This window comes from Crocodylus siamensis, chromosome 3 (assembly GCF_052110815.1).
Source record: "Crocodylus siamensis isolate JL-2025a chromosome 3, ASM5211081v1, whole genome shotgun sequence".
Lineage (NCBI taxonomy): Eukaryota > Metazoa > Chordata > Crocodylia > Crocodylidae > Crocodylus > Crocodylus siamensis.
The window spans coordinates 75,636,224-75,650,371 of NC_143397.1; the positions used below are offsets into that span (position 1 = coordinate 75,636,224).

Sequence of the window (14,148 nt, forward strand, 5' to 3'; positions counted from 1 at the left end):
TGGCATCTTTGGTTGGTGTAAGGTGGGGTGTAGGGGAGACGAAGCCCTGAGCAGGAAGGACAACTGGGACGAAGAAAGGTGCCGGGGTGATGGGATAGACCATCTTCCTCCCCATTGAAATAATTTTCCAGCAAAGACATGGCAGGAGAGAACCCCTGGGACACCGACCAAGTTCCAACCCATTAACAAGCCTGTTTCTTTCCTAAAGTGACGGAAAAGCCAGAAAAAAATCACATGGACTTGATGCACAGGTGAACAGCATGGGAGACTGCAGAGCCAGATCTGAAAATGGAGTTAAGGGTCTAAGACAACACTTTGGCAAACTTAGGCTTCTTAATCCAAAAAATGTGTACCAAAAGCCCCCATTCAGTGGCAGTTATGTAACTCTGGAGATGCTCAAAATCTGGTCCCAACATTTTCCAAGTGCCTATATTATTATTCCTCTGAGTATGGAAGCTTCCCTTATTTCTTGCAATGGACAGTTGTGGGCATTTACCCCGAGAAGAAGTTTCAGGCTGTTGTTCCCCAGTGTACACGGGAGTCTAAGCTCTAGAGCAGGCATTGAAACACCCCCGTGCTTACGTAGCCTTTATATTACCTTGATTTACGTGGGTCCCCATTCAGCATATGGGATTTTTGAATCTCCATTCTTGGGCACTTAAAAATCACAGCTCTAAGAAAGTGAAGGTACCTACATCTGGGTTGTGTATTCACTGCCTCCAGGGGTCAGGCAGTAAAAAAAAAAAAAAAAAAAATAGATGTTGCAATACCTAATTTTTACATTCCTAAGTCTTTTATGGATGTACTTGGTAGCTGTGTTAATCTGAGACAAGAAGACATACAAAAAACTAGAACTCTTGGTTCCAAAATGATACCTTTTATTAGACCAACTGAGAAATCACAAGAAAACTGTCCTTTTCTGCAAGCTTTCAGGATCAAAGTCCCTTTGTCAGGCTCTGGGAAAAGTGCAGATGGTACAAGACATTTATTTCCTACCTATGGGGACTTTCTCCATCTTGTAACATCTATACTTTTCCTAAGTGCATGTATGTATAATTGGGGAACTGAGAAAACATTAGAACATAACGGCTGAATTAACAATATAGTGATATAAAAATGCTCAAAATAAAAGCATTTAAAAGACATAGTCTTGGGACTTTTATTAAAATTATTGAATGGGTATATGGGAATTAATTCCTATGCATTTAAACAGTTGCAAAATTAAGCCAAGGGTTATGTTATAGTCTACCATTCTACTAAATTTTGTGACCTTTCTCAAAAGCACCATGATGCCCCGAGTATAATTTTCTTTGGCCCCGTATTATGTAAAGTTAATATGAAATCCTGTATTGTCCACCCCAAATATTGCAATACCACTGTTGCAAGATCTTGGTGTATTAGACCACCGATCTAACATTTTTGTAAATTAACCTTAAATTACTGTGGCAAAAAAGCTAAGAAGTAGTATATAAGGCATGCTACAGTTTTAGCATGTGGGGCCCAGGGAAGGAAGGGCACTTTTAGAAAAATCAATTATAGATCATGTTATAAATTAATACTAGGTATTACTTTTTAAAAAATTTACGTCAGTCAGGTCAGTCTTTGGTTAGGGACATTTTTCTGGCCTGTTTAAACTGGATGTAGTGACTATGATGTATGAGCAAAATCCCCACCTGGTAACAGCAGTTGCCATGGTGACAATAGTGTGGGCAGGAAGAGCTGTGACTCATTGTATTTTTTATGCTTGAGTTCATCATCTGCACAGAGGGAAAAGTGCATCTGGCCCAGGATTACCTTTCAGGCCTGTTACTGCCTGTCCTGCCAGTTTGGGGAAAAAACAAGCTAGCTTTGGGCATCTTATTTAATACAAATTTTCTTTGCACCAAAATGGATGGATGATCTGTTTTACACAATGACCTGTTAGAAGCACAATGCATGGCCAAATAAAGAAAAAGCCTCACCATTCTATAAATTACATTAATGTCATGCAGACAACATGATTACTAAATCTAGGATTCAGAGGGAGGATTAAGCTTTGTGTACTTACTGATAAAAAGAAGAAAATCATGCCTTTCATGCCAGATGGTCACCGATTAGATTATATAGTTTTTAAAGGTAGTTTTGTATTTAAAATTGGTGATTTCCCCCTTGCTATTCTCTTAATGTTCATGAGTGTGTGAACATATCAAAGAGAAACACACCAATAAAACTAGAAGGTTTCAAGTTTTTTTTTTTTAACTTTTGCATATTAATTGGGAAATTAGGGATATGGATCAGATTGTTTCAATGAAGATACAGAAAAAGCTAGAAAAATCTTAGGCAAGCAAGGCTTTAAATGAATGCAGATTTGAATGACAGAAGGGGAAGGAATTTGGTACATTCTTCCATTTCCACTTATTAGGTGTTCCCACTTGCACAGTGTGATGTTGTTTCCAAAGGTAGCCAATCCCACAGAAGTTGCACCTTGCAAACAACACTGCAGACAGTAAGATGTTAATACTTGAATATGGCCGAGGGTACAATAGATAAATTCTTTTTGAGCCATACCACCACTACCTGGCACATTTTAATTTAAGATTCATATCTTTTTCAAATTTAGGATGGGTGACTAAAGATAATATGCCAGTATTTTTCAAATGTTAAAAAAACTTATACCTTGAAATATTATGGCTTCTTGTATCTTATAGCATATAGGTTTCCAAAAGTCAATAAAATACACTAGGGCTGTCAAACAATTAAAAAATTTGATCACAATTAGTTGGGCAATTAAAAATCTTGGTTGCAATTAATTATGGTTTTAGTCACACAGCTAAAAACTCAGTTATGTGCAGACAAACTCAAAATTATGCAAACTTATGCAGGTATTTGGTATGGTTGGAAAGTGGGTGTGGGGCTAATGTGGCAAAGCATTTGTGAAGGTGTGGGGGGCTGTGGGTGTGTTTGGGGTTTGGAGACTGGGGAGGGGGAGTCACCACATGCTCTAGCAGGATGCAGGGTACTGTGGGTCAGGGGTGAGGGGCAACAGCAGGGCTGGGGGGGCTGTGGCTTAGAACTGAGGGGTAGGGGCAGGCCACGGATATATCACTGCACCCCCATAATCATCCTCTTTTTTGAAACTGGAAATATGGTAACCCTGCAGGAATGCAGCCTGGGTGGCACATACAGTAGCATCCACCAGATAAGTGTGTGGAAGGGGTGGGGGGTGAGGGAAGGGAGGTGGTGGGGGGTGGAAGATTGAGGCCCCCACAGTGAGGGAGGAAGGGGGCCAGGGCAGGGGCTGGGGTGAATTCATCTTTGGGGCTAGGGCGGATCATGGGATGAAGCCATGGGTGGCTCGTCCAGGGGCATAGCTCCCTGAAGCTGTGCACACCGCTGGGGCCTCCTGATTTGTGCACAGGACAGAGGAAGGCTGCTTGCTGCAGGTTGGGGCTCTTTGTCCTGCTGCTTTTGCCCCAGGAGCCATGCAGTGGCCATGCCCTGGCTGCACCATGCATCCCCTACCCACCCATAAGCAGGAGGCACAACATGGCACCACATGGCTCCCAGGTCAAAGGCTGCAGGGTGCAGAGCCCCAGCCTGCAGTGGGCAGCCCTCCTCTGCCTTGTGCAAAAATCCAGGGGGGGCACATGCCCCCCATACCTCTCCTAGAGGGTACGCACAGCAGTGGGGAGTCACCCCTCCCCTGCGTCCATGGATGAGCTGCCATGGCTTCATCCCATGAGTGGTCTCAGCCCCAGGACCCCATTCAACCAAGCCTTTGGTCCTGCCCCCCTCCCTCTCACCATGGGGGCCTTGATCTGCCCCTCCCATGCCCCCTCCCTCTTCCCTACAGAGGAAGTGGCAGGGCACTACTGTGCATACCACCACTGGGCTGCATTCCTGGCCACATGCATGCAGCAGCTGCTTGTGTGCCTGTGTCTGTGTATGTGCCCCTTCCCACTGCCACCACTGCCTCACTGGGCAGCCTGAAGGTGGCAGTGACAGCAGTGGAGCAGAGCCTGGGCAGGCTCCAAAACTACGTGAGCAATTAACACATTACAAAAATTAAACACAAGAACCAATTAATGCATTAATTGAACATGTTAACAGCAATTAATTGACAGCCCTAAAATATACCATATCAGCTCTTTTCAGTTCTGGACTGTAATACCATTTCATTACATTTGCATAACTAAAAACTTAAAGTTGACGGTGTCTGCAAAGTACTGCTGCTTAGAGATCCAAGTTAATATTTATATAAACTGAAGAGAACATACAATGGTTTTACAGCAGACTACAAGCTTCTCAGTATTAACTATTTTAGATGTTTTCTAGTAGCAATAACATTAGATCTTTTCAGTTTCAAACAGTTAGAGTCAGTATCCTTTCATAGATCAAGCTCATTTTCTAATTTTGCATGTAGCCATGAAGCTAAACACAGACTCAGGATTCAAAGTAACAAAAAGATTAACGTAAAGAATCTTCCCTGAGAGTTCAAAGGTCTACTTTTCATTTGTACTGTTACTGGAGTTTCCAGAAAAAAAGGAAATTGCTTTTTCTTAACTTCATAATATCTGGCTTTTTTGGAATACTTAGTGCTTTAGCTGTGCATTTACTTCATCTTATCTGGTCAGTGATTCAGACAGCAAGCCACACTTTTGTAAAATATCATTCAAGTATTAAATATAATGTACAGCCCAATAAGAATGGTAATATTCTAGTCTTTGAGAAAAGTACACATGTAAGCCTTTATCAAAAAAACAGAAACAAGAGAAAAATCAGAGGTTTGCATTTCGCTCTCTCTCTCTTTTCTCTCTCTAGGCATAGATTTCTGAACCTGAACTGTATTAGTTAAGCTTGAGCTAAGTTTCCTGAAATATTTAGTGAAACCAGGGTGGTATTGTAACTGTTTGTGTTCATTTTCCTTCGCATGTCTATTACTACTAGTATCATTATATATTTCATATTCTTAGCAATAAATAACTTTCATAGTCAAACTGATAGTAACTCGGTATATTTTTCCTTCTCTTCTTCTCCTTCCCCACTTGCTCTGCAGAAACGCTTCTTTTACCTAAGCCAAAGATCCCTGTGAAGCCCAAAAATACTGTGGGGTCTGCTCAACAAGAGGCTAAAGATCAGGACGTGCTGAGTTTGAAACACAAAAGGGGATCAGCTTGTACAGGCTGATTGACCCAGTTTGGCTCAGACGTGCCCTAATGAACTGGATGCTGGCCCATGAGGGTGTCAGCTGGACACCCAGCCAGATTCAGATGTATTCTGTTCACCTGTGTGCTTGTGTCTGACTGCATTTTATTGTTACCTTAAATGAACTACTTCCTGGCATATGAAGGTGCCAGCCTGTCCATGCTGACCAACTTGACTGGGTCAGGCTTGTCACATTAATCTGTGTGTGTGTGTGTGTGTGTGTGTGTGTGTGACTGATTTGGTGACTGGAAGAACCCAGCCCCACTGAAATGGAGTCCTGTGAGATAGCTCCATTGGGGGTGAGGACTTGCGGAAGGGAGAGATACAGCTCCGTATAGAAACACAAATAACACAAGCAGCACATTGATAGAATTACAAATACCCCAAAAACGTATCCCTAATAAATAGGCACACCCCAAAATGATGGGCAAATCTGGTAACAACCCGTTTTAAGTAAGACAGGTTCTACAGATATATATTTTTAATTATCATCACCATACTGAAGCATATATTGAAATCTTTAGAGCTGTCCATTTCAATGTTTATTCCTACAGAAAAAAAACCAAAACTGTGAATGCTGACTTAGGAACTACACTTGATCCAAACCACAAGAGGCCGAGAAGCGATAACACTGGTTATTGGTTACTGGTGAGCCTACACTGCATATACTCACCAACACAACCCATAAAAAACAAGGAAATGAGTAGTTACACTGTTCAACACTCCAGTTATGCTTTAATGGATCGGTCCCTATCCCATTCTCAGCTAGCTCCCTTCCACCTCCCACAATCCACCTATATTCACCTTCATCATCATAATAGCTCTGGTCTGATATGCTCTTTCTTCTGATACAGAAGTCACATGAACCAGGCAAAATAGAAGATTATTCTATTCTTTCCATTTTCATTTTTCAATTTAAATATTCACAACAAAGGGTGCACCCAGATGAGAGCGCACATGCCTGTTGCAGCCTCTCAAAGCAGTTTGAGAGGCTGCAAGAGGCAAGCTGGGAACAAAAAAGTATTCCCCACACTCCATATTTTCAGCACGGACTGTAAATTGTCCTAACAACATATAAAGGTGTGTAAATTACATCATCCTTAACTTAACACTACTTTTGATTAGCAACAGACTCTTGGATAACAGATGAGTAAATGCATTTTTTAAACAGTTCCTGAAAAATAACATCACTTTAAGACACGCCAAGTTCAATTATATATCATCAAATCATGATCAGATCTGATACAGTATGAAGCATGAGGAGAGTTGTGGGAAGCACAATATAATGTTAAATGTCAGGCAAAAGATGTGATAAGTCAGAAATCTGTTGTGGCACACGGAAATCTAATAGTATTGTTAAAAGACATCCAATTAGCTATTTCAAAATGATTAGCATGCTTATCACATGTGTATGATTAATTATCCATTTTAGTTTTGAGTCTCCCCCATCTTTAGGATGTTGATGAGTTGATCTGCTAAAACAGAATTATTAATAATGATACTTCTCTTATTCTTTGCATTGCTTTGTCATGCATCCATACCAAAACAGTTGTTTGTGTGGTTCTTGGAAAGGAAGGAGCACTAGAAAACATGCAGTCAAATTTAAATGTTTTGCTTTCTGCAAACTTGAGATGGTGGTGTGTAACTTCCCATAGTGTTCAGTAGTACGTCTAGCTCTCATGGACCTTTCAGGTTTCATCGTCTCTTTCGGAATGGGATAGCTTGATGTTAAATTATTAATCTTGGTAGGCCTTCAGGGGTTCTCTCCTGCCATGTCTTTGATAGAAAATAAGTTTTTTTTTATCAGAAGTAAGGTGTTATGTTTCACCTTCCCTGGGACACTCCTTCAACTCTGCATGTCCGGTACCTGATTTGGGGCTCTGCCTCCCCTACTTCATGCATTATGCCAACCTTAAGTTGTTATCTTCTGCCCACCGCTAGGGTGAGCCATGGTGTTAATTTTGTCTTGTTCTTTTAACTTCAGAATAAATAGGGCGTGAACCTTTCTTGGCCTGGGCTCCAGGCTGTAGTGAAATTGACTTATGGTCCTTGTTGCCCGGTTACCTTGTTCCCAGGTATGTCTCTACTTTTCCTGCCTGCGTATCCACTCTGGGCCAGACTCCTGGCTCTCTTCTCCTTTGCAGGGTCCCTGGTGGTCCAGTCAGGTCCAGAGGCATCTAGGATCCATGACTCTGCTTTGGGTAAGTACCTTGAGACAAGCCTGCAAGTACCCTTGCACGCTTGTCTCAACTCCAGGTACCCCTTCCTGGGGCAGCCACCACTGCTCTTCTCTAGAGCTCTCTCTTACTCGGGGCTCTTCTGGCCCCACCTGAAGCCTCACTTCCAGTTTTCCCTGCTCTGATTCCATTGGAACTTTTATCCTTTCCTTGAGTGGCTGGGTGGTGAACTGGTGCTGGCATGCTACCATACAGTGAGTCTATGCTGGGGCTACAGCCAATCCTGGCTCTTCCTGGGCTCATTGTTCTTTTTTTCTCTTCTGCTGCCACGGGGTTTTCCCCCACTGTGGTTTTGCTCCTGCCGGACTTCCAGTTCTTGGCAGTGTCCCACTGGCTTAGAGGTAAGTTCTCTCTCAGGGCATTGCCCCTATCACATAGTGATAATCCTGATGCTGACAACACGACATATAGAACTCTACAGCTGCAAAAGGATTTGTATTTGTGCTTATTCACTATTCTTGTGTATGCCACTAAAAGTACATAATCACTGCATCCCAGAATACGAGTAAAGATATAAAAGAATATAGGAAATGGTTTCAAGATTTTTTACACAAAATGTTGTTACATTTTTCAGAAGCTAAATCTTTTTTTGAACACGCAAATCATAGGTGAAGGACACATATACCTTGCAACTCTGCATATAGTTACAGATTTGTTTGATGGTATCTTCTCATCCAAAGCAAACAAATCTTTATGTGTCTAATGGTTGGGGATACTTAATCATACAATATATGATGTATGTTTTGCCCCAACCTGTCAGTAGATTTGCATATTTAAAAACAGAGAAAGAACTGAGGACTGTAGAGGCAAACATTTACAATTGTTTTCATAATTAATTATAGATACACTTTTATACATACAGATCTCTAATAGATTTTCAAGTTTGTGTTAAGAAAGCCATGCCCTGAACTGATATCCATGATAGGCAATAGACATTTTACTTACCACATAATGTCTCAGCTGGAGTACTATGGCCAGATTGGGCATCAAACTCCAAGAAAGATGTGCATCAATTGGAGAGAGTCCTGAAAAGAGCAACAATAGCGGTCAGAAGTCTAGATAATATAACCAATGAGGAAAGATCAAAGAAATGGGGGGGTTTTTTGGTCTAGAGAAGAAAAAACTGCTGGGTCACATGAAAACAGTTTTTGAATACAAAAAAGGTTAGTGCAAAGATTAAGCCATATCAAAAGTAGAAAAGAACAACAATGTATAACCTTTTACTGTAACAAGGGAGATTTAGGTTAGATGCTAGGAAACATTATTAACTTTGAGGATAGTAAAGCAACAGAATACATTTCTTAGAGGAGTTTTGAAATCTCCATCACTAGAGGGTTTAGAAGTAGGTTAGACAAACCTCTGTCAAGAATGATTTAAATATAATTGATTTTGCCTTAGGAAAGGGGATGGATTAGATTAAATCTTGAGGTCCCTTCCACCCTATTTTCTATAACTTCTAAGACTGAATGAATAGGTTAGCCCAAAGATTGATTTTCTATATTAAGTCTGACTTCTCACTCCTTTCTCTGCTTATGTAAAAAAAGACTTCTTAATAACAGTTCACTCAGACATTCAATACTTTTGCTCTGATTAAAACATTTAACTGCAGATTTTCAATATTTGAACATGTAGTAGTGTTCATTTAAAGGCAAATGCAGCTTCCATTCTTTCCATGATGGTAATCACCCTAAGTGCTCCTCTTTACAGCTATCAGACAAACTCATCATAAATGTGAAAACAATAATTTCATGGCATAATTCGTTTCCATCACCATTTAACCTGTTAATCTAACATCTATCTAATCCCAGATAGTTCATGATTGCTGATGGAAGGATTTTGCATCAACATATACAATACAATATTTTCTAATACCAATATAAAAGTGACCATTACATAGATTAACAAAAAAACAGTTTTTAAATCTTTCTTTTTGCCACTAGTTTATTATTCAAGTTCTAAACTGCTATCAATATACTTGTGACGGGCAGCTTGTTCATTCACTTCACAAGTTTTGTTACAAAAATTATCAACATAGCTGACGATTCACAGATTCTAAAATAAGTTTAGGTGAGATTTTCATCACATTTCGAACTGACTTCGCATAATATTACTGGTAATGTCTTGCTATTTTCTGTAGCCACCCAGTGAAGAAAGGATTTAAGAGGCATTTTTATATATAATTTATATATTTAATTAAATTATTTAAATAATTCTTTATATTAATGACCCTTAAATCTTCTATAAATGAAAGTCTGATCTACTTTCTCCTTTTCGAACTGCTCAAAGACTAAGATGTTGGTTCATATGGTGGATCAACTTGTTAGAAGATTGAACATTATTGATTATCTGGGAGAATATTCAAATTACTGTTGGATTGAAAGGTTACAAAGCATCACATCTGGAAGTACTTCAATGAATGTTTCCAGTAGTTAACTGGCATTTAGTTATTTACAATGCAGTAGTATTTATCCTATAGTTATTAGTTTAAAAAAATGCCACATGATATGTTAAAAAATTATCAAGGAAACTCAATACCTCCAGAGAGAGTTTTTAGGGCTTTTACTACCTGAAAGGGAGCACTGCATGTTTGTAGGGGTTCCATACGGTACAATTCTGTTGTAAAGATCTTTTTTAATAGGAGGTTAATATATTAACCTGGATTTAAAAAAAAGTTCATTGATCCATCTATTTTCTGAAATAATCAAGGTAGAACAACTGACTGATAGTGAATTAAAAAAAAAAACAACCTGTAAAAAAGTTTTCTTTGCGGCAGATCTCTCCTCCCACCTCCTCCCCAAAAAAGGCCCATAGCACACTGATGTTGCACAAACGGCGGTTCGTTCCCTGGAGGCGCACAGAGATCACAGACACACAGACATCAGTTGGCACTTAAGGGTCTATTTGCTTGCAAGCAAAGGTCAGAGCAGAGCTAGATGCTCAAATTAACTCTGACCCCTGATTGTGTTTGCAAATGGCATTTATCTTCTCAAATCTCCTGGGCGCGTGCGCAGACACAGAAGTTCTTGCAGCTTACTTCCGTTTCATACAAACATACATGTAACTACATCATCACATACATCGCATGTATAGTATAATTAGTCATTTGAGTAGGGAGGGCGGAGAGGTAAATATGCAACAGCTAATTAAGCATGCTCAGTGCCACAAGGGTTCATCAACAGTTCATTCCCAAGGCTATGCAGTTTCTGTAATCAGCATGAGAAAGACTAAGGAGGGAGAGGGAGAAACCTTGGGCAGCATTCTTTTCTTATCAAGAGCAAGATGCAAGCTGTGTAATTCTAACACTGATATGCCTTAAGGTCCTTTCAAGAGTGCCACAGGGTGCTACACAATATTAGTGCTGTAAGGTGTGTGTAACAGGTTGCCCTCCCCAATGCCATCTTCTCTGTTAAACTGAGCTTTACATGGGGTATCCTTGGACTCTGTTTTGGAACTCTTATGTCCCGCCCTCTACTCTTCTGCCATGTCTTGATGGAAATTATTGTAGTTGTTCTTACAAGTGGAAGACTGCCTATTATATTTTGTATGTTGGGGTCTTTTGCCCACCCGGGTTTGACTCTGAGGTTCTAGCCTTCTCCAATATGGGGCCTCGTTACTCTTCGGCCCCTCCTTGTCCTCCCTGGGCTTTCCACAGCCCTGTCTCACACTGAGCCCCCTCTGGGGCTGGGATCTCCACGCTGCTGTGGGTCCTGTAGGAGGCCTCCTCCAACTCCTAATAGCCTCACCCAAACTTCTGGTTCTAAACATCAAACAAAACACAAGCCCCTGGGCTATAACATAAATTCACGCTGCTCGGCTAAAACATCATTCCAGCCTTTGGTCCCCTTTGCTCACTCAGGCAGAACTCCTTTCCCCTTGGCTGCAAGCACAGAACTGCCCACCTGGCCTCAGCCCTGGGGTTTAAATGGGAGCCAGGCCCTGCCCCTTCTGGTCAGCTGTCAGCTAGCAGGTGTGGGTCACTGGCTCCCTCTGGTTGCCATTGAAACCTGCAGCTGTGCTCCTTCCTCACTGCTCCAAAAGTAGCAGGCACCTTAGTGCCCTGCTACAGTGTGCAAACATGATTCACAAGATAAACCCAGAGATTTCAAATATGAACCCTAGTATTAAAATATCCTGACCTATTGTGGTCTGAGTTCTTTGCAACAGAAAAAAAACTCTATTACATTTCTGGAGTAAAAAAGTGAGAGAAAACTAATAGCTGACATTTTCTCTGAGGGTGCCTTGGGTCAAAAAAGGTTGAGAACCAGTGCCATAGCATCTGACCACCTCTCAGCTTTTCTTGCATTTATTTTTACAAGCATTTTCTGAGGTGGGGAAATACAGTTGTATCTAATTGCTACTGATGAGAACCGAGTTTTAGAAGCACAAGATAATATTTGCCACCCAAAGAAAGAAACAAGAGTGTTTTATAAAGACTATCTACCCATTGGTTAGTCCATCCCTAAGTTGGATTAGCTGAACTGAGTTGTGATGGGACCAGAGAGTCTTTTCCAAATCTCTCTGAGATTGGGGTGCCAAAGCTAACACCACCCACAGCTAGTGAGAAGAGATCACTCCTTTTCATCTGAATCAGTGAGTCAGAAGGGACCTAGACAGATAATCTAGTCCGACCTCCTGCCATGGGCAGGAATGAGCACTGGGGGTCGGAGGGGTCATAAAACCCCACCCAGGTGCCTATCCAGTCTCCTCTTGAAGATCTCCAGGGAAGGTGAGAGCGCCACCTCTCTGGGGAGACTGTTCCAGGCTCTGGCCACCCTTACCATGAAGTAGTTCTTCCTAATATCTAACCTAAACCTATCCTCCCTCAGCTTGTGGCCATTGTTCCTGGTGACCCCAAGGGGGGCTCTGGTGAACAGACTTTCCCCAAGTCCCTGCTGGTGGCCCCTGATAAAGTTGTAGGCAGCCACAAGATCTCCCCCTCAGTCTCCTCTTGCAGAGACTGAAGAGATTCAGGTCCCTCAGCCTCTTCTCATAGGGCTGGCCACGGAGAACCCTAGCCATACGAGTAGCCTCCTCTGGATCCTCTCCAGGTTCTCCCCATCCCTCTTGAAGTGCGGCACCCAGAACTGGACACAGTACTCCAGCTGCAGCCTGACCAGCTCCGCATAGAGGGGGAGCAAGACCTCTCTGGACCTGTTAGTGATGCCTCTGTTGATGTATGACAGGCTGTGGTTGGCTCTGCCTATTGCTTCATCGCATCAGCGACTCATATTCATCCTGGAGTCAATAATGACTCCAAGATCCCTCTCTGCCTCTGTGCTGCCGAGGGGGTCAGCCCCTAACCTATATCCATAACGCTGGTTCCCTCTCCCCAGGTGCAGCACTCTGCACTTGTCCTTGTTGAACTGCATCCTGTTCAGATCCGCCCACTTCTCTAACCTATCCAGATCTGCCTGGATGCGGTCCCTGTCTGCCGGTGTATTCACTTTACCCCACAGCTTAGGGTTATCAGCGAACTTGAACAGGGTGCTCTCCACACCCTTGTCCAGGTCGCTAATGAAGATGTTGAACAGCACCGGCCCAAGGACCAAGCCCTGGAGGACTCTGCTGCCCACACCCTTCCAGGTTGACATTGACCCATCCACCACCACCCTCTGGGTGCACCCCTGGAGCCAGTTTGCCACCCATGTGACTGTGCATTTGTCAATGCCGCAGTCCCGCAGCTTGCCCACCAGAATTGGATGGGACACTGTGTTGAAGGCCTCCTGGAAGTCCAAGAAGATGACATCGACTTCCTCCTTCACATCTAAGCTTTTTGTTACCTGTTCATAGAAAGAGACCAGGTTAGTCAGGCAGAGCGGCCTGGCACAAACCCGTGTTGGTTACCCCTCAACATCACTTCCCCTGCAGGGCTCTCACAAATGTGGCCCTTGATAATTTTTTCAAAGACCTTCCCCAGGATAGAAGTGAGGCTGACTGGCCTGTAGTTGCCAGGCTCTTCCTTCCTCCCCTTCTGGAAAATAGGGACCACATTGGCCCTTTTCCAGTCCTCAGGGACTTGGCCCGAGCACCAGGAGTCCTCAAACAGCCATGCCAATGGCTCCACAATGACACTAACCAGTTCCCTCAGCACCCATGTATGAAGGTCATCTGGGCCCACCAACTTGGATACATCTAAGCCCTCCAGGTAGTCCTTAATTAGGTCTGAACTAACAGTCAGGGGACTCGCATCCTTCCTGGGTCTCTCTACACTATCATCTGAGAGCACCCCATTGTCAGCAGACAGGAACACGGAGGCAAAGAACTTGTTAAAGAATTCTGCCTTCTCTCGCACATCTGTCACCAACTGCCCTGCCCTGTCCTGTAGGGGTTCAATGTTACCCCGGGACTTCTTCTTGCTACCTATATATTTGAAGAAGGACTTTTTGTTATCCTTAATCCCAGAAGCTAATCTAAGCTCCAGTGCTGCTTTAGTCTCCCTTACCAAATCCCTACAAGCTCTGGTCAGGGAGGTGTACTCCTCCTTTGTCCCTGCCCCCTGCTTCTACCACCAGTACATTTTTTTCTTTGCCCTCAGGCAAGCCTGGATATCTGTGCTCAGCCATGAAGGTTTCTTGGACCCTTTTCCCACCTTCCTGTGCAGTGGAATTGCATCCTGCTGTGCCCCAAGGATAGCCTCCTTGAGGAAGGACCGCCTTTCCTGGACCCCCATACTAGCTACACCCTGGGCTCTGAGTGCCTCTCTGACTACTGCCCTGAGCACATTGAA

General features: G+C 42.8%; 1 protein-coding gene across 2 annotated transcripts in view; it reads right to left on the reverse strand.

The window, feature by feature from the left end:
• SYK (spleen associated tyrosine kinase) overlaps nt 1-14,148 on the reverse strand; it is a 334,582-nt gene that overhangs the window by 225,428 nt on the left and 95,006 nt on the right. For both annotated transcript variants that reach the window (XM_090038531.1, XM_090038534.1), the window contains exon 2: nt 8,367-8,446. The gene's annotated coding sequence lies outside the window, so the exon portion shown is untranslated. The remainder of the gene's footprint in view (nt 1-8,366; nt 8,447-14,148) is intronic.